Raw genomic sequence first — 21,554 nt, forward strand, 5'->3', positions numbered from 1 at the left:
TCGTTATAACTGTTTGCATATTAACTTTGCAATCAGACTCAACACAACCATCAACGTCCAAGCATGGACTGCCTCCAGTGACAGGTATCTGAAGTGAAAGGCAGCTAGATTTGAATTTGCAAGGCACAGCAATTTATCAATAAGCATGTTCTCGCTGCAAACCTCCTCTTTATGATGCTGAGTCTTTCAAATGGGCTTTAAAAACAACTCAACGCACTTTCCTTGTAATAGAGATGGATCTCAACTCTCCTCAGATTTCCAGTTCAATTTACATTTATGGAGTTGGCCCATTGTGTGACCTTGGAAGGGCCCATGTTCTCTTTAACTATTTGCTGTCTAGATGCATTTAAAGTTTGTGGTGAACCTTAGGAATAATGTCAGAATTCTGGCCTAACCAGAAGGTTGCCCACTATGGTCTTCCTATGTTATAACTGAGTGCTCGAGTTCTATTCTCAGCTTTGGCTCCCAGTTCCAGCTTGTCACCAGTGCAGATCCGGGGAGGCAGCAGCAAGGGCTCAAGTAGCTGGGACTCCGCCCCCTGCTGCATAGACCTGGATTGAGCTCCTGGCATCTGGCTCCAGCCTTGTCCAGGGCTGATCCTGCAGGCATTTAGGGAATAATTCAGTGGATAGGGGTTCCCCTCCTCAATCCATCCTTTTCTCTTTGTTTAGCTCTCCCTCTCAAATAAATAAATCAATTAAACAGGATAAATCATAAACTCAAGTCATGTGGCATAGGGTGTACTTGACATGTCATCAGTTTATTAACATAGGCTTTCCATGGACAGAGAGAGAGAAAGAGAATAGAACAAATGTACTCCCTTATCCAACAACACAATTGGAAAAAATCTCATTCCCAAAGGTGAATCGGGTTTGACATCTTAAAAAATAAGAATGGAACAAAACACAAATTAAACCTGGATTGGAGGTTCACTCCAGCCAAATCGGAGCAAAGTATGTCATGATGTAGTATATAGATGTAGTATACAGACTTCAGTTCTGAGTAAAACAAAACCTGGACTCACACCCTATCATTCATCGTAAAGGGCTGAGGGAGAAAGAGTAGGAGGAGGCTGAGGGAGAAGGAGAATGGGGACCGAAGCACAGTGAGACCGTGGAAGTAACAAGTACTAATGCATGCCCCACAGCTCCGCTGGGTAACCCCTGTTCTCAGTAGCCTGTCCTGTACTCTACGGCCAACTGCAAGACAGAAGCACAGGAAATGGATCAGCTAAGCCACGCGCCTGTGCTGAGATACTGAACAGTAAATATAAAGCAAATCAATCACAATTTTTAAAAGCTAACAAAATACATTTTTAAATGTTATCAAAATGCATCACCTTTGCCCTTTGCCACTAAGGATTGCTTAAAAAAAAAAGGGCAAGAAAAAGAAATAAGAATGCCTGGCAGTGGGCTGTACTCCTTCTGAAAGGTGCTATTTAAGAAAAATGGCTAATTTTTGTTTGGTGACTCAAACAGTAGGAAGTGTTGTAATGGATAATTGGACTCCCTCATTTATCATTATAATTTGACGTATACATAAGTGTTTATGTTTTCAAAATGTTATACCACCATTTTTCCTGGATTCCTCAGTATTACCCTGAAAGGGACATTAATTCTTCAATTCCGATTTGCAAACGAGTGCAGAGAAGGAAGGTGAGACACGGCAGGTTAGAGGCAAAGCTGAGAAAAGGATGTTCTTGCCCCCGCAGGCCCCGGCCACTGCTCCTTGTCCCCTGGGGGACGCTAGGCTTCCTGCTGGAAATTTCTTCACCGAGAATTAAGCCGTCAGGCCCATCTGCACAGTCAGGACCCCTCACTTCTCCAGCCCCGAGCAATTACAGATTCCTACAGGGAGTTAGCATATAAACTAACAGGGCGAGTCACGGTGGCTAGGGTGGCTACCACCCCTTATTGTGAAAGGGACTTCAACGACGAGGACTAACTGGCTTCCACCTAGGGGTGAAACAGGGTCTGCAGCCCTGCTCCCACCAGAACCTCGCTACCACGGCACAGCCTCCGTGTCCTGCCCACCCGCGTCTCAGGGTCTGCCCAGCCTAACAGAGAAGAAAGGGTGGCAGACACCTGGGAAAAACAGGGTCATTATCAGACACTCGTCGGAAACCTGGAGCAGAGAGTAGGGTGCAGTCACAGCCCACGAGCCCCTGCGTCCTTGCTCTCCTGGTCTCCTTCTCAAGGCTGGGCTCCCAGCCGGGGCCCCGCCATCACTGCACCTGCAGCCCGTTAGCGGGGCGGAGTTCTCATCACTCCGGGAGAGGCTGGGCGCAGCCAGTTCACTGCATGAGAGAGGAAGGCCCTCCGAGGGCCAGATGTGCCCTCACAGAGCCCTTCTGAGGGATGAGCTGCCTTCCAGGGCTGAAAAGATCCCCAAATCAGAACTCAGATATTTAAAGCACAGCAACTGAATTTTGATGGAGTACCAGTTAGGCTAACAGAACTTTTTAATTAAAAAAAAAAAATGCATTTCCCATTCGCTGATCTGGATCCATTCTCAACTCTCCAAAATCAACTTAGGTCAATGGGAAGATGGGACGGCGTGGGAATAATATGCAGGTTGGAAAATGAGATAAATGAACAGAGAAAACCCAATCCTGCTATAAATATAGCTAGTCCTGGTGAATGTTATTACATGTTAAGAGCTCTGAGAATTAACGAGGTCTAATGGTGGCAAGAAAAGATTAAGAAAGAAAAATTAATGTATCATTCCTACACCGAAGCACTTCTGTGAGGCTCTGACACTCTTTCAGTGTCAAATCAATCTACTCAAAATGCAATGTATACGCTTGAAGTGTCACAAAATAGTTCAGTAAAACATGACTTCAGAGTTGGCAGTACAGTGGGAGTGAGTGTGTGCACACATGTATGTGTGCTTGTGTGTATTCTTTGAATTAATTCTTTGAAAATCCATGTTGTTGCTGGAGTTGTGCACTGATCCAATTTAGGATATCACAAACAAATAGATGTTATCATCCACACTGAGTTTTGAAAATAACAGTTTCTTGTTTTTGTGCACTTCTACTTATACTCCATGACACTTTGGAAATTACAAATAATGAATTATATTGATAGTATAAGTGTGTGTATATATATATACACACTTAGGAAATAAAACTATATATGTACATGAAAAGTCCATAAATAAGCAGAATGCAACAAAAAATTGTGAAACACAGATGTTGTCCTAAGTAGTCTTAGATGCTGAACCCAGACTTTCATTCACCCTACATCCATCTATTCATTTGTAACTGGCACTCCAACATCAGAATCACAAATCTTTCCCATTAGCAAATCTAAACATGGAATTAAGAAAGGCTAACAGTCATTCTGATATCTAACCTCCATGATTTTTTATTCCTCATAATAATCACATACAATTTCCCTTATAACTGGACTCCTTCCCTCTATTAAAAGGAACCAGTAATACCTCTCACAATTCTTTGTGCATTTCATGTTCACCTAAACTGACAGATTAGAAACGGTTTTAATCCATGTGTTCCTGTGGTGTACGTAGTGGGTAAAGCAGCCACCTGCAGTGCCGGCATCCCATATGGGAGCCAGTTCAGTCTGGGCTGCTCCACTTCCAATCCAACTCTCTGCCGTAGCCTGGGAAAGTGGCAGAGAATTGCCCAAGTCCTTGGGCCCCTGCACCTGCATGGGAGACCTGGAAGAAGCTCCTGGCTGCTGGCTTTGGATTGGCACAGCTCAGGCCATTGCAGCCAACTGGGGAATGGACCAGAAGATGCAAGACCTCTTTCTCTGCCTGTCCTTCTCTCTCTGTGTAACTTTGACTTTGAAATAAATAAATCTTAAAAAAATAAATCCATATATTCCTGACGTTTTGACATGAACAAATTATTAAAGCTGTGTTCAGAAGTGCAGAGATCCTTGGCTTTCTGGGTCAGGTAATGCAGCATCTACTTCATGGAGGCAGGACTCCGATTTTTCCTAGCCTTTTCTAAGAACATTCACAGAGTTAGCTATATTTTTAGAGGTGATAAATTATAAAGCAGCGTCAACAGAGGCGTGTGTGTTGATGATTACATGGCTAGAAGCCCCCAGAACATTCTGGTACCTGCCATCTCCACAGCAAGGCCAAGGAGAGCCCCGCACCACAAGCCTTGAACGCATCACTGCTGTTCTACACATACAAAGCACTAGGTGACTGATTCCAAAGGCAATGTAGAGTGATAATCAAACTGGCATGGTCTGTTTTTGTTTTTTAAAAGCAGGTATTTAGTGTATCAGAGAAATTCAACAAGGGTAACTCTACAAACATTGAGGAGTCCATGTTGCGAAGGGAACAACTAGACATGACAATGGGCATTTACAAAAATGAATTCTGCCACACGTGCCACCAGCTGTCTTCACCCTACGAAGCTGTTTCTAGTTTCTCTTGCCATAAAATGGGAATGAAACCCATACTCTGAATTTCTCCCAGTGCTGTTCTTGATTTATTTCTCACTTCCTTCAACCCAAACCTGCACTGCTGGCATTGTTAACATTGTTGCCTTGCTTCTCTCTCTCAAAATACTCTTTCAAGAAGTGAAGGCTGAAGTTCATGGTCATGGAGCAATGGGCCTTTGAGATTATTGTCCAGAGTGATGGTTCTTAGTCATTGTACCCATCATCACCCTGAAAAGAGATTTTTTAAGCATAGTTTTCCCACTCAGACTCCATACACTCATGAATTTTTAATAACACAGATATTCTGCTTCTGTATGCTGTGTCTCTCTCTGCTTTATACATAAAAATTCAGGATTATTTTGGTCCTCTGCAGAACTGATTTCTGTCCCCATGGGGAGACAGCTCCTTTGTGCTGAGTGCATTTTTCAGGTAAGGAAACAGGCAACACAGAGAGTTGGTGAGATGACAGCTGAGAAACTCATCTAATGGCATTGGTGAGCTGTGGCCAGACAAGAGCTGTACCACCTGCCTCTGACAACCATTAGTAAGACTCCGAAATACTCCAGCTCCAAGAGAATCTAAGGAATGCTCTCCCAGCAGACTCACTCATTAGACCCCCATAAGCAGCACTGTCAGCTTTTGTGGGTTATGTGGACACACCCCTTTCCCGTTGTTCACGTGAGTGCCGCCAACAGAGCGTGGGATGCCCCCTTTTCTCAAGCTGTTTATGGCTCTTTTTTTCCAGCCAATGTTTCTTTTCATCACAACAGCACCTTTCCACTCACCAATAACAAACCAGCTGGAAGATCTCCTGGGAGCACATGCACTATTTAAGAACAAATGGACACATGTAAACCACACATGTAAGCCCATGCAAACACACCCAGAGGCATCCAAGGTAGAGAAAAGACCACTCATGGTGCTGTAAGTTCTCCATGCTGAGACCAGAGGCTGGGGCTGGCATCGTGATGCCCTGGGTTAAACCACTGCTTGCCACATCAGATTCTCCCATCAGAGCTGTTCAAGTCCCAGCTGTTCCACTTCAAATCCAGTTTCCTGCTCATGTACCTGGGAAAGCAAAGGATGATGGCCCAAATGCTTGGGCCCCTGCAACCTATGTGAGAGTCCTAGAGGGAGCCCCTGGTCCCTGGCTCCAGTCTGGCCCAGACCTGGTTCTTGCCATCTCGAGAATGAGCCAGCCAATGGAAGACCTCTCTTGCTTTCTTTCTCTCCCTCTCTCTCTGTCACTCTTTCAATTAAATAATAAGTCTTTAAAAACCAAAAAAAGACTGCATTCTACTGCATGATGTGACAGATTGTAGAGGCAATTTATGATGACATATAGACATTGAAGCTTTTTTTAAAAAATGTTTGTTTACTTGAAAGACAGAATTACAGAAAGAGAGGGAGAGACAGAGAGAAAGAAGTGTTCCATCCACTGGTTCACTCCCCGAATGACCACCAACCAGTGCTGGGCCAGACCAAAGCCAGGAACCAGGAGCTTCATCTGGGTCTTCCATGGGTCACAGGGGGCCCAAGCACTTGGGCCGTCTTCCACTGCTTTCCCAGGTGTACTAGCAGGGAGTCGGATGGGAAGCAGAGCAGCCGGGATGCAACCTGGTACCCAAATGGGATGCTGGCACTGCAGATGTCAGCTTAACCAGCTACTCAACAACACTGGCCCCAACACTGCAGCTTTTGTCCAGTCATGGCAAATTACTGACTAATGCCATCCTTTCACTGCAACGTAACTCACAGTATGAAACAAACCAATTCTTGTTACAATGTTTGAAGATACTGCAGTGAAAGTTTCAAAAGACAATCAATAAAAATAGATCTCCAACCAGGCAAAAGGTAACCAAGCAGACTCAAAAGAAAGGGCCTGACTAAGCTCCTTTCTAATTCATCACAGGAGTTACTCAAGGTCTTGGAAACAACGGCCAAGAAGAATCTCAGTAACTCCGCACCTGCAAAAGTGTATGTGATGTATGTTGGTCTTCACTGTTCACAGAAAGGACAACACTGGCAGGACAGAAGTTTCCTGGTCCAAGGGCAATAGCTTGCATCGTAGAGCTTTTTGCAGCTAATGTGAAGAATGTATGTGTGCAGTGAGTGGACAGCCCCGAGTCCTCATCCTGGCTCTCAGATTTACTGGTTTTCTTCTTGTAGCAAGCCCCTTAACTTCTCTGTCGCTCTGCAGAGGTCATGGACAGGTCTAGCGAGATAACGAACACAGGTTCTCAAAGTGGTCAAGTGCCCACAAAGGCACCGCTTCCTCATTGTTGCTACCCTACATGCACCTCACCTATTCTCCACTTCAAATGCCTATCAAGCAAGATTTTGTTCTGCCTTTATTTTCATCGGGATGGGATTAAACCATGAGCAAGTTACGATTCAGGGAACACTGTCCTATCCCTTCATGTCTTGATGATACGTGCCAAAGATTGTAGGCAGCCAACATTCAAACAGTGAGTTCTAAGACAAGGGCTGTGAATGCCCTTCCCCCTCACCATAGACAACAGCTTCCCCTGTATATTCTGGCCATCAGGTTCTTATTCTCTTACTGAAAAATCACGAAAAGAACCAGGAACCAGGTGGTTGTAATGCAACACTGACCACCAGGTGGTTCAGGGATGAGGACCCATCTTTCTCCCACTTGGATGTTTACAGCATCTGTACGCCACAAAAAAATCATCATCTTAAAAAATTAGCTGGCTACGGTTTATAGAATTTTGAGTCCTGCCTGCAGAAATGCCTTGCCAGGGCCCAACTGAGTGATTTCACAGATTTTTTTGGCCCATGGACCGGTCATCCCCCGACCCGCGAGCAGGTGCTCAAAGTGGGGGGAGCAGACTGCAACTGTGGGAGAGGGGCTGAGGTCCAATCCCCACCCCAAAAACACAAGAGCAAGACACAGAGTTTCCACCACGTGGAAAGTGCTAGCAGGACTGGACTGGCCAGTCCCAGGAAGGGCGAGATCTGCACTGCTCCTGTTTCCCTAGCTCGCAAGGATGTCTGTGTGTATAAAACACAAGTGTCAAGTTCAAATACGTACACCATGTACACCACCTGCTTAATGAGACTGTCTCCGAAATTCTTCTGGCCTGGGGCCCATCATGTGACATGTTGTCTTGGGAGCTCTCCGAGGGTTTGCCCCGCCCTAGCACCACAGCCCCACTCGAGGACAAGCTCCCTGAGATCCGGGACCACATGCCAGTCACGTTCCTATCCTGACAGTGACAATGATTACTCAAGCACATGCCCCACACTTGTAAAATGTGTGCTAGGTTAAACCACCTCAGCAAAGACACACTTGTGGTTTAAAACTTTCATGGTATTTACATGTCATTTTGTCACTGTCCCATAGTTTTCCCAAGTTAGTAGTATATCTTTATATTCTCCATATGCTCCAGTTTCAAACACAGCCCATGTAGTTTAAAAACATATATCTGGGGGCTGGCTCTGTGGCGTAGTAGCCTCCACCTGTATTGTTGGCATCCCCTTGACCTCTGGTTCGTGTGCTGGCTGCTCTTCTTCTGACCCAGCTCCCTGCTAATGTCCCACCAGAAGATGCCCCACATGCGTGGGCTCCTCCGCCAGCTTGGGAGACCCTGCAGAACTTCCTGGCTCCTGACTGGCCACCTACTGCTGCCAGGGCCATTTGGGGACTGAGCCTGTGGATGGAAGACCTTCCTCTCTGTCTCTGTAGCTCTGCCTCTTAAATAAATGAATTAAAATATATAGAGAGATCATGTATGTAATATGTAATATACACCTTAGCATACCATATATAAAATAAATATTTAATATTAAACACACAAAGAGAGAGGCTTTGAAATACGGTTCTAACTAAAAGAGAAAGAAAACAGTAAATTATTCGAAAGCCCCATTCGAATTAATCACAGTAAATTCTATTGCTAACCTTTACCTCAGCCTCCCATTTGTACTGCTATTGATCTTGCTAGCAGTTTGTTTGAAAGCATGTATCTGAAGGTGAAATTAGACTTAACAAGTGAGTTTCTGCTTTTGAAAATGACAAACTGTAGCCCTGCCCATGGAGGACCGAGTTGAAAGAGAGCTTCCGACACAACTTTCACGCAACGACTGTGTAGCCTGCCTCTCCGCCTCCTCCGAATCAAGTCCACTGTCATTGTGCAGTCACGTCCTGCTTTCTTGACTGCTCCCACTTCCCGAGTGCCGGTCAGCAGAGGCTTCTGTGGAACGGGCCGCACCTCACACTGAGGAGCTGGATGGAGGAGGCCCCAGGTGTGAGACAGCAGCCACCCTTGCCTCGCCTTCGCCAGGCACATGCACCTGCTCAACATGGCTGCAGCTTGTTTCCTGCGACCCAGAGCAGAACTCCAGGTTGAGTCTCCTTCTGAAGAGAGTGCCAGGCATTAGCCACCACGGTCCACACAGCCTGTCGGGTCTTCCCAGCATGCTCTCCCTCTCTGTAGCTCTGCCTCTTAAATAAAGAAATTAAATACATGTGTGTATATAATGTATATTTATATATACAGGTATATCATGTGTAACATTCAAATTAATATACCATATATAATATATAAGTATATAAAATATGTAATACTAATCAAACAAGCCGCCTCAGCAGCTCCCAACAGGACAGATGAAGAGTGAAGTCTTATGCATCTTTCATGGTCGGTTGCTATCAACTTTTTAGGGGCAAAGTTTCTGTGTCTGTCCACCAAGGGTGGTTTTGGTGCACAGGTGAACTCTGGGAAGAAATAGTACTACCTGTGGATGACAGCTCGTCTCTAAAGCATTTTTATGTTGTTGACTGACAAATTGCTGTTGGTGTGCACTCATTTTAAAAGTTATTAAAAATTCATTCCTGCCACATCAGACCCAAGATTCCTTGTATGTTGTTAGCCAAACCAAAGAAATACTGTAAAATGGCAAAATTGTCTCTGAGATGCAGGCAATGCAAGTTTGGGGAAACAGTACTCTATACCAAAGCCAGATTCCTTAGGGACAGGGAGTAGGTAAGCCTCCTAGATCGGATGTGGTATCAATTTGTTCATCCTTGACTCTTTCTGATGGGAAGAAGTGGAGCATCACAGAGCCTTCAGCCCTAGGTCCAGAGAACTACACAGGAATTCATCACAGTGGAAAATGTCAGGATATTAATGAGCTCTGGTCATTTGTGGATTTAAATTCAGCAAAGGTGTAATAACTGCCCCAAACATAGCTGGATGCAGTAAAATGGAGACAACACAGATACCCTCCCATACACGGTATTCACAGGCAGCTACAGCATCAGAAGCTGCCCTGGTCTCACCTGGTTTACTCTGAACAGAACTGGTCTAGAACACATCCTCCTTCACCTGACTTGAGCAAGTGTTCGTGCTGCCGACCAAGTGATCACATTTTAATCTAATCCTGATACTGATCCCAAGGGAAGGAGGACAAGGCTTGTTGTCCTGTCCTTCCACCTCCCAGGGCTTCCCACTGCCCTTAGAAGGAGGCAGAGCCCAGCATCACAAAATGCAAAGCTCCTCATCCTCCAACCGCCACCTGAGTCGCAAGGTGCTCCTTCTCCACCTTGCTCCTTATTTGCTCTAACTCAGACACCTAACTTCCTTGCAACTACAGATGCAAAAAATGCCTTTCTCTTCCCTAAAACCTGTACCTTTTATTCCATCTGCCAGGAGCACTCTTTTAAAAAATATTTATTGATTTGTTGATTGACTGGCAAGGCAAAGCAACAGAGGGAAACAGAGAGAGACAAGGTTCCATCTGCTGGTTCTCTTCCCAGATGGCCACAAGGGCAGGAGCTGGGCCAGGCTGAAGCTGGGAGCTTAAAAGCGAAGCAAGGTCTCTCAGAAGGGTAGCTGGGGCCCAAAGACTTGGGTCATCCTCCACCATTTCCCAGGTAGATTAGCAGGGAGTTGCATCAGAAGTGGAGCAACTGGGACTGAAAGAGGCATTCAAATATGGAGCGCTGGCATCACAAGCAAACCTGAATCACAAAGCCAGCCCCTTCCCCAACACTTTATATACTTAACTCCCTTTCCATCTTAAGTTATCAACATAAATTCATTTCCTTACAGAGCCTTCTTTTAAAAATTATATTCATTTGAAAGGCAGAGTTACAGAGAAAGAGGGAGGGAAAGAGAGAAACAGAGAGACCTTCCATCTACTGGTTGACTCCCCAGATAGCCACAAGGCCAGGGCTAGGAACTCCATTCAAGTCTCCCATATGTGTAGCAGAGGCCTAACACTTCGACCATCTTCCACTGCCTTCCCAGGCACGTTAGTACGGAACTGAATCGGAATTGGAACTTACAGACCCTTTTCTACTCATGAGATTCAAGAAGATCGAATTCCAAACCATTATCTCTGTGCTTTATGTTAATTTCTCTCAGGAGAAACAGTAATCAGCTATTAATTTATTTTTATAATGGAACTTTTTTATGTAATGCATAAACAGATTTAAGTCTCTTTATTTGAGAAATTGTACCCATTGGTGAGCAGGATCAATGGTCACATCTATTGGTTAATCCCTTAAAAATCAGAATCAATAATTAGGATAAACTCTACACTCTCTTGCTTATATGGTAAAGGGTCTTGTGCAGCCATATGCTATTGTTGGAATGGCAGATTGTACAGATTTCAGAAAAATGGCAAGATGCGTGTGAACACCACCTTCTCCCCCTCCTTCTGCAACATCTCGAAGATTTCCTTCCTCACCCTGGCATCCCGCACGGATGAGCTGGGCACACAGGACGTGGTACAGAGTATGCACTTCTCTCTTTCCCGTGAAAAGACAACCCATGGGGGCACACACTGCCGCCACCCTCCTCATCGTTCCCTTCTCCAGTAGCTTCCCTAGGACAGGCACACAGCACGTCCCACTCAAACCAGCAGAGCAGCTGAGCTGCTGCTGAGGACGCCTCCTCCCACCTAGGAAGCCTCAGCTGCAGTCCTGGCTCTGCCTTTGTCTCACAAATAAATAAAACACATTTTGAAAGTAAATTTTTCAGTGGTTGAATAAAGATATGTAACACCAATGACCTCCTCTTAATTATCCTGAATATTCAAATTTTTCTATCAGGATTTGGAATCAATTTCATTTTCATATTGTTAGCAACATAAAATAGGGCAAGTTTGGCTTGACCTCTTTTTACCTTATTTGTACAAAACTGAACTCCAGGCATGACTTTCTGCTTGGGTCCTGCACCTCAGCTCTGCACTGGGAGAGCATGATCCAACTCCCCCGTGAACAGAGTCCCACGGACATAAAACCCTGCACGCAGGGGTTCAGGAGCCATCCTACTCCTTCCGGTGAGAGCACTGCCATTGTAACTCCTGCAATGTGTTTCTGATTAATTATCTGACTGGTACCTATCCAGTTCTTTCTTCTGTTTCCTCAGTTGAAATCTATTTTTCTCTCTGACATTTAGGTTTTTCTATCTTCCTTGTGTCATTTTTCCATCTATCATTTTCTCGTTCATTTTCCCCAAGAAATGAGTCACTTGAAGAGTATCTTTTAGCTTTATCGTAGAGCAGATGTGAAGGGAAATGTGTAATATCTCAACCTGCTTGCTGAATTCATTTTTTCAGTCCCAATTATGTGCTCTGAATTGCAAGTTGCGCATTTTTAAAGGAAAACATTTCTTTCTTCACAGAGCCTTATCATTCCAGCTATCTCCTGGTATAAAGTGGCTGTTTAATCAATTCAACAAAGACTTGTTCAGCACCTACAACATGATTGACACTGTTCTAGGTTGTGGGGCACAGCAAGCAACAAAGTATTGAGTCCCTGCTTGAAAGGACTTCCAGCTGGCCAGGACCCTGCTATTCAAAACAGATGTGCAAGTGTGTGCTTGCATGTAGGTGTGTGCAAACATGTGCACATGCATACACATGCACACTCACACTCACCTCTGCCTTGCCATATACCAGTTGACATGTGAAGACTCTACCTAAGGGAAAAGGAGAGAATGTGCAATGGGAGACAACCCAGCAGTGCTTGCCACTACACCCAAGAAATGAATAACAGAAAACTTCCCAAACAACTAAGGCTAAAATATGTCATCTTTAGGAACTTACAGTCCAATCAGAAAGAGACAAAATATAAGTTAACTAACAATATGACTATATTTCTCAGTAAGGTATAATCTACAATACCATATTTCCTTACCTCTTTCCCATACCACAGTTCATACCACCATGAGGACTGAAAGTAGAGCCCGTTTTCTAGAAATCACCACTCCTCTCACCATCCCCTGCCTTTGCAGACGCTGTCCCAACATTCCGACATTCCATTTCCTTATCTCTAGCTGCAAAGTTTTCTTCATCCCTCAAGACCAAAGTAAAGGGACGAACAAGGCACAGACCCTGGTCCTAACAAGATGAACAAGTGATGCAGAAGGAATGAGTGAACATAGGAACAAAAGTGATGTGGATGAGAGGAGTCCAACATCAGTGAGGCAGATGAGAAACGGGCAACAATGTAACTCTCACAAATATAAAGTGAAGAGTTACAAAGTATTTAGCTCATTTTACTACCAAGGGATCCAGTAAGAGATCAGCCTCACCCACCCTGGTCAATCAAAATTCTCAAGTGTATCCTTTAAGAAAGTAACAAAGTCTTTCCATAGGGCAAAAACCAATGCATTTTACCAGATGGGATCCCTTGCATTCCTATAGCCAAGAATTCCTGCATTATTGTCAGTTTTCTTCCATGTACTTCTGTAAGGCCTCGAAAGGTGCATACAACACAGAAGGAAACACAAGATGTGAAATTTAGCAACATGAAGGGTACACCTCAGAGACTTTCCCTTTCCCCCATTCAGTACCCTCACATCCCCTCAGACAGCAACAGCAGGGATCAGTTGAAACCCAGGTGCACCAGGCAAACCAAGCATACAAAAGTAATATCACAAAGGTTCTGAAAATTAAAATGCCATTGGACCATAGAAGTAGGCTGAGGGGTAGACACTTATGCTAAACAAGGTGAAGCCCTGCAGATATAAAAGATTTAAGTACAATCCAGTCTTATGATACACAGATGCCCTGGATGCAGTCAGAACTCACCTGTGAAATGCAGAACCAAAAAACCACCACATAAATGAGTAATGGCAATTGACTGATACCCACACCAAGATAAATCTGTCAGTGGAACATCTCATGAGAATTTTAACACAGCTGTCATAAAAATGGTTCAATAATCAATTAAGATTCTCTTTAAACAAGCAGGAAAAAAAGAATAAATATCAGCAAGTAAACGGAAGTCACCAAAAAAGAGAACCAAATATAAATATACACCTGAAAAAATGCAATGCCCAATATAAACTGAACATCTGGGGAAAAAATGCAACAAAGACAGCAAAAGCAACTTACTGGACGGGCTCCATGCAGAACAGTGACACCAGAGGATTCAGCCAGGGAAGCCAGGGGGCACAACAGCAGAATCCAAACCATCTGAAAGTGAGAAAATAAATTGGAAATGCTGAATAGAGCTTCAGGGGCCATTGAGACAATAATAAAAGATCCAATATTAGAGTAGACCTAATATTAAGGTCTACTCTATACCGCAGCGACCAAACACTGGAGTATTAGCGGAGGGATAAGCACATAGATCAACAAAATCAAACAGAGAACCAAGAAGTTATGCCATTCAAACATGTCCTACTCATTTTTCACAGCAGTTCAAGACTTACTCAGTGGAAGAAGGCTAAATAACCTTTTATCAAATGTTACTGGAGTAATTAGACGTCCATGGGCAAAAATATTGTTTTACTTAAACCTCTGACTTCATACAAAAAAGTTAACTCAAAATGGGTTACAGACTTCATATAAAACATTTAGAAAAACTATGGAACAAAGCATTCCGGATCAAGATTGAGGCAAGGAATTCCTGGATTTGACACCAAAAATAATATTCTATAAAATGAAGAACTGACAAAATGGGCTTCATCGTTTGCTCTGTGAAATGCCATGCAAAGAGCAAGAAAAGACTGTAGACTGAAAGAGCGCAAAGCTCCTCTGTGCAACGAGAGCACCATCCAGACTACATGAAGCGTCTTCAACAAGTTCATGGGAACATGTAGGAGAAAAACTCTGCATGGGTTTCCAAATGTTCTGCAGCAAGTTAAACACATTTTTAAACTCTATTGTTGAAATACTCCCATATAAGGAACTCCCAAAAATCAGCAGTAAGAAAATAAACAATCCAACTACAGAATGGGCAAAACACACGAACAGATAGTTCAGTGAAGACATACAGAGTAGAAACAAGCACACAAAAAGACCTCCAGCTTCACAGTCAACAGGAAAGCACAAGTTAAAACCAGCTGAGACAGCACTATATGCCTACAGAAATACAAAATAAGAGATGGCAACAATACAAAATTCTACTGAAGATAAAGAAAAACTGGGTCACTGACCCATTACAGGCACAACTCCAAAATAGTAGAGACCCATGGAAAACAGTGTGGCATTTTCATTTAAATCTGAATGGGCGATTACCATATGACCTATCAACTATGCTTGTGGGCATTTATCCCAGAGAAATGAAAAGGCATGCATGCATATTTAGAGAGATTTTATTTGTGATCGCTGAGATCTGGCATTAGACCAAGGACCATTCTATAGGTAAATAGTCCGGCATGGTGCTATAGCCATCCCATGAAATACTATTCAGCAGCAAAAGAATAACAAACTATCACACACATAACAAGTGAATGACTCTCAAAGGCATTTTACTCAGTGAAAAAGGCATGTCTCAAAAAGATACATATTGTGTGATTATAAAGTATTTTCAAAAAAACAAAATCTCATCAGTGGAAGTTAGGGAAGTAAGGGCAAGTAACACAAGGTACCCTTACGTGGCAGAACTTGACCGTGCTGGTGGACACACAAATAGGTGATAATATAATACAGAATTGCACATACTCAGGTCCAAGTCAAACTACAGAAACAGAATTCATCTGGGGGATTATATCAATGTCAGTATCATGACTATGATATGATATATTATAAGCTAATAAAATGAGACCATTAGGATAAAGCAAATAAAGTATGCATGACAACTTCTATGTTTTTCTTAGAACTAAATGCAAATTTATAATTACTTCAGTGAAAAATGTCAAATGACAAATAAGAACAAAAGTCTACGTAAAAGAACATTGATAGCTAGGAAATGACAAAGGTGATACCAGCAACTAAGTCAAAACATCAATAGAGTGGTTGAGATATATGATGGAGGGTAAAGATATAAAGAATTAACAGTGGTGTCCAGAAGATCAGACATCCAAATTATCTGGGTCTACAAAGAATTCACAGAGGAAATGGAGAGTAAAGTACCAAAGAAATAAGACAAGAAACATTCCTAGCACTGAAGTCCTCAGTTTCCAGAATAAATGTGAGCCATAACACACAGAACTAAGTACATATAAAAAAGATAGGCAACAAGGCACATCGCTCTGATTTTCCAGAAACTCTGAAAATGAAGACAGGGCTCTAAAACAGTTTTTATATTTTAAAAAATCACATATAAAAGACTGGAATACAAATGACATCATAATTCTCATCTAGAAGCTAATAAACAAGAAATGCATGCAAGCCCCAAGGACAAATAACATATTGTCTAGAATCCTACACTTGGCTGGACTATGGATCAAGTATAAGCGCACAGTAATACAATTTTCAAATACTGAAGGTCTCAAAAACCGTAACCCACCGTGCAGTCTTTCTTAGGAAATTACTATGAACGTTCTCTACTATAAGACAGTGATCAAAAGGAAGACACAGGATCCATCACACATGCCAAAAAAGATAAACAGAGTTCCCAAGGTGCTCAGAACACACCAAAGAAGACAGACTCCCTGTCCCAACCGGAGCAGATGAAACACTGAGAAATCTCTATGAGAGAAAGATGAAACAGCATGTAGATAATGTGTTTGACCCCAGTGGGAGACTGCTGCTCTGAGTTTGGGGATTAACGAGTGGCACATGGAAGTACACATAAGGGGGCCGGCGCTGTGGTGTAGCAGGTAAAGTCGCTGCCTGAAGTGCCAGCATCCCATATGGTACCGGTTGAAGTCCTGGCTGCTCCACTTCCAATCCAACTCTCTGCTATGGCCTGGGAAAGTAGTGGAAGATGGTCCAAGTCCTTGGGCCCCTGAACCCGCGTGGGAGACCCGGAAGAAGCTCCTGGCTCCAAATCGGCAGAGCTCCGCCTGTTTCAGCCAATTGGAAAGTGAACCAGTGGATGGAAGACCTCTCTCTCTCTCTCTCTCTGCCTTTCCTTCTCTCTGTGTGTGTAACTCTGACTTTCAAATAAATAAGTAAATCTTAAAAAAAAAAAAAGAAGTACACATAAGCACATGATCTGAGCAACCTAACTCACAGCACTACACCACACACGGCTGAGCTTAGGATGACATCACAATGTAGTCCTGTAAGAGCAGGGCAGTTGTGGGAAAAGCAGCAGTAAGAAGGCAACAACAGGTGCGCTTTGGGCAGGAGGGATGGAGACAGGCATAGAAAGGAAGTCAAAGTTCCATCTTTCATCGTGGCAATCAGTAGAAAAAAAAAACCTTCAACTAAGCAGGTCGACAATAGCGATACAAACAGGTTTTCGTGTTGTGATTGAATTATCTTTCATGACTAGTGCCATAGTGTTTTCGTTATCAATTTGTGATGGGAATTTTCACAGACTAGAAAAAGGAAATAGGATAGTGAATGTCCTTCTACCCATATGATAGGAAGGCAAATATCAGAACCAAGAGCTCAAAGTGGTGGGAGGGAAAGTATCCAGGGAATAGGGGTTGGCAATGGGATGAGGTGAAGAACTGGCTGTTTTTAATCACATGGGACCCAGTACCACTGCATCTGCATTTTAATTCTTATGTATTTTATCTTCACTACACATCCCATGAAAATAAACACAGTACAGACTTTAGAAATTGACAGAACACAGAAAATTACCTCTATAATCCTCCCACATAAGAGCACCACATCTGAAATTTTCCTCTATTTCGTCAAATTATGTTGCAGCCAAAAGAAGAGTGGGAGAGAGAGAGAGAAAGGCAAAGGGGGGATAGCTGATTCAAAGGAACAGAAAACACTGAATTGTAGCATCCGAAATCTTTCTTCAGAAAATACTCTTAATCTTCAAGCAGTCTTTTGAAAACACTAACTTTACAATTGACATAGCAATTGACACTGGAAAATCTTGGCAGGAATTGAATTGAGTAGCTTGGAAAGGAATCACCCACAGCTGTCCTCCACTGGATGAATCCAAATTTGACCATTAAACATGAGAAAAACAGAGGGCTCACTAATTGAGAATGATAATCAGCAGCCTACCTTAGGGTCACATTTGCGGAAGTTAATTCAGTTTGATTAAGCTTCCAAACCCTGAGTGTTAAGCTTGGAGCAATATTTCACAGGGCTGCTATTCTCTCTAACGGATTATATTATGACCTATGATTTTTGGTCTCTTTAAATTAAAAAATTTTATCTATGTCTTATCACCAGTTACTTGTACTTCCTACATTTAATATGTTCCAACTTAATGATAAAATTACTATACCTTAATACCCCATCTACACAAAGAGCAGGTCTCACGATAAAAATCTCCTCCTATTTTGCACGTCATTCGTAAAAACACCAGCTGTACTTTTGTTCAGATGACCACTGATTTAGAGTGCAATTAAAACATCCCACCCTTTTTCCTTTAACAGAATTTTGTCACTTCTTTGCCAACAGTTAAAGAATAGCTAAGTTACCCGCCAGCCTCAGGTTTAAGATATTAATTTCCATATTTAATGTTCCCATCAATGACCCTGTAATGTGGAAAGTATTTTACCCCTCTCTACCACTGCAGCGACTACCATTTAGGGAGAACAATGTATTGAGGGCTTTGAGATCATTTCTAAGTACCTCCCTTAGTTCTAAGAGCAAAAATGTTTTCCAACCATGCAAACTCCAGAAAATCCCTGAAAATCAGTCTGCCAACATTTTTTCTCCTTGTTAGGTTTGTGCTTGATTGATGCCCAGGGCAACTGCATAAATTTCCGTAATTTATGAAAACAATGCTAGGCAAATAATATATCAAAAACAATCATATTAATGATACAATAAATTACCTTGAACACTGGTAGCATGATACCAATTTTTTTATAACTAGAGATACAAATGCACAGTTAAAGATAAGTACATAAACACCTAAGAATTAATACATTCCACATATTAGTAGAAAGTACCATTATAACTCTATATTCTGATAAGTTATTTCCCCCGATATAATGATAGGCTGTTGCCATAGTAACACTCAAAATAGGTGCTGGAACAAGGACTGGAATGGGATGGGAGGGAGCGGGTAACTATATCCACTAACAAGACATTAAACCTATCAGAGCTGTGGGCCGAGAATAGTACCTGGAAGGTGTGAACCAATATAGAAGATTTATCACTACAAAGGTATCAGATGCATAGTATCTTTCTATGTCAAGTCATATTTTGACCTAAGTTGGAACACTGCAGTGTTACCCAGTTAAGAAATACAAGTGGAACATGTCAGTTTTGTGGGTGGGGAGTCCACTGTAATGTTGGAATCACACGATGCCTAGATCCATCTGCACCGCCAGCTGTATGCCACTGCCTACGAAGCTGCTCAGGACACGCGGCACGGATCAGAAACACAGAAGGGCACTGCAGGCCTGCAGCAGAAGTTTCCATTATGGGCTCCTTATCTCCACAACCCACACGCACCATCCTCACAGGGGCTCTGTCAAGCCCCTGAACATAGAGTCAGAAATGCATTGTAGGGCTTTACTGCTGTGCCCGCTCCTTCTGGGACAACACATAGATATCTGAAAATGATCACCTCTATTCCCATGCCTGTCCAGACCATTGCAGCCCGCTGACACTTCAACACACACTTCAACATCACCTCAACTCAATCGTAAGATTCCCCTTCTAGCTCCAGCCTACTCCCTGTGTCCACCACCTCAGTACACAACAAGTCTGAAGAACAGAGCTGGGAGTCACTATGATTTACCCAATTCCAAAATCACTTGCATCAATCTAAATCCAGCTACTGCATCATCCTCTTGCTCATCGCTGAAGTCCAGACCCCCATTCTCCCACCCGCAGAATCCCAGTTGACTTCTCATAGTCCTTGTGCTGGCAAAACCCTCATCGACTTCACCTTGCCCCTCACAAAAATGTGAAAACCACTCAAAAACATGAACATCCTTTGGTTGATCTGGCCCTTGGCTGCCTCTCCAGCCTTAATTCTGGCCACTCTAACAGAATCTTCCAGATAAACAATTCTCCTTGCTGCTCAGTCCTGGGCTAAGCTTACCCTTTCCAGATGTTCTCTCCCTTTCTCAAGCACCCCAGAACCCCTTCACTTCTGAGTCTTGATTACCATTGTCTTACATGCCTTTACCACAGCCCCTCAGATCAGTCCCAAGCTTATACTCTAAGACCTCTTACTCATCTTTTGCAGAGATGCTTCTTGGTTGAAATTTGGCATTTAATTTATTCCATCATCAGCATACCTTTTCTGTAAATAACCAGATAGTAAATATTTTCCATTTTGCTGGCCACAGGTTCTATATTAGACCTAGTCAAGTTTGCTTTTGTAGTGAGAATAATCCCACGGACAATAATTAAGCCAATGGGTAGGATTAGGTCCAGCAGCCTGCAGCCTACAGTTTCTCTGTCCTGTCTTCAGAGGATAAATCCATGAAGGTACTGGTCATATTTCGAATTCTATACTTCTGTATCTCAACAAATCTCCTTGTAAAGTCACACAATAAACATTCAATTAACCATTTATTGGGTGGATGGTGAACAGTAAATGAATACAATTTGAGATGAACTTCAAGCGGTTGTGTGACTATATCTACATTTTCAGCTATTTTTAAAGATTTATTTATTTATTTATTTGAAATGTGGATTTACAGAGAAAGAGGGAGAGATGGAGAAAGAGAAAGAGATCTTCCATCCATTAGTTCACTCCCCAAATGGCTGCAGCAGCCAGGGCTGAACCAGCCTGAAGCCAGAAGCCAGGAACCCCGTCTTGGTCTCCCATCTTGGCGGCAGAGACCCACACACTTAACTTTCCCGGGCACATCAGCAGGGACCTGCAGTTGAAATGGAGCAGCCGGAACACGAAACTGTACTTATTTGGGATGCTGGTGGTGCAGGCAATGGCTTAATCCACTGGCCCATGATGCCAGGTGCTTAGTTTATGTTTCTAAGCTACAAGAATAAAAAAATAATTGTTTTACAAGAAAATCATCACTCTGAAATGATCCGGTGATTATTCAGATTTGCTCCTGGCACACCTGGTAGTCCCAAGAAGCTCAGGCACAGAAGCAAAGTCAGATCATTAGGAGAGAGTCTCTACTCGCCCATCATGTCCCTCCATCAAGAACAGAACAGCTGAAGAGAAATGGGAGTGAAAGGGAGAGTGCATGCTCCCCACCCTATTTCAACATATCAGGAAAACTGACCACAGTAGCTACAGGAATGCTCATTTTTTTTTAACTAGTGGGCTAAGCACAGAGTCAGTAATTGCAGAAAAAAAAAAATCTCAACTAAGAATTATGAAGGTGTTCACTCCAATGAATGGCTGAGAAGTTCAACAGCAGCCAATTAGGCACTTAAGCTTCACTTAGGAAGATCTTTTTCTAGAAAAGAATAGATTCTGGGACTTGCAGTCAAGATGATGCATTGAATGTACGGCAGAGCATCTATCTCTTGTGAACTGAGGTGTTTGGGGGAAATATACATCCACGCTTAGAGGCAAAGGAGAAATATCCACGCAGTCAAAACCAGCAGGCAATCCAGAAAGAACTGAGGCCATGTGACTGGGATGAAAAACTGATGGACGCCCTGGGGATGGAGGTTTTAAACCAGGCGGGAGTGACAAAAGATTCCCGGATGCTGTCACTACAAAGGGGAAATAGCACTGGGTGCCCTACATAGAGCTGGGACTGAGAAAAGGGGTTGTTATTTATGTCAGTGATGGCTATAAATACTCTTGTCTGTGGCCAAGTTTTAGTAGACTGAAGGAAAGTGCTTGCCTAGGATAGGTGTGGAAAAAAGAATGCCCAGACTAAAGAGGAACCACAAACACAGCAC

At 43.0% G+C, this 21,554-nt stretch overlaps 1 long non-coding RNA gene across 8 annotated transcripts in view; it reads right to left on the reverse strand.

Moving 5' to 3' along the window:
* The window catches only part of LOC149126006 (uncharacterized), a 453,707-nt gene that overhangs the window by 205,005 nt on the left and 227,148 nt on the right, over positions 1-21,554 (reverse strand). For 4 of the 8 annotated variants that reach the window (XR_016235147.1, XR_016235156.1, XR_016235145.1 and 1 more), the window contains one exon: positions 13,791-13,871. This is a non-coding gene — a long non-coding RNA (uncharacterized LOC149126006). Of the gene's footprint in view, positions 1-8,245; positions 8,890-12,329; positions 12,371-13,790; positions 13,872-21,554 lie in introns of those variants that run through there. The other 4 variants (XR_016235143.1, XR_016235153.1, XR_016235146.1 and 1 more) reach the window with 3 other exon arrangements.

The sequence above is a fragment of the Oryctolagus cuniculus genome, chromosome 6, assembly GCF_051225735.1.
Source record: "Oryctolagus cuniculus isolate XC-2025 breed Fujian yellow rabbit chromosome 6, ASM5122573v1, whole genome shotgun sequence".
In the NCBI taxonomy this organism is placed as follows: domain Eukaryota; kingdom Metazoa; phylum Chordata; class Mammalia; order Lagomorpha; family Leporidae; genus Oryctolagus; species Oryctolagus cuniculus.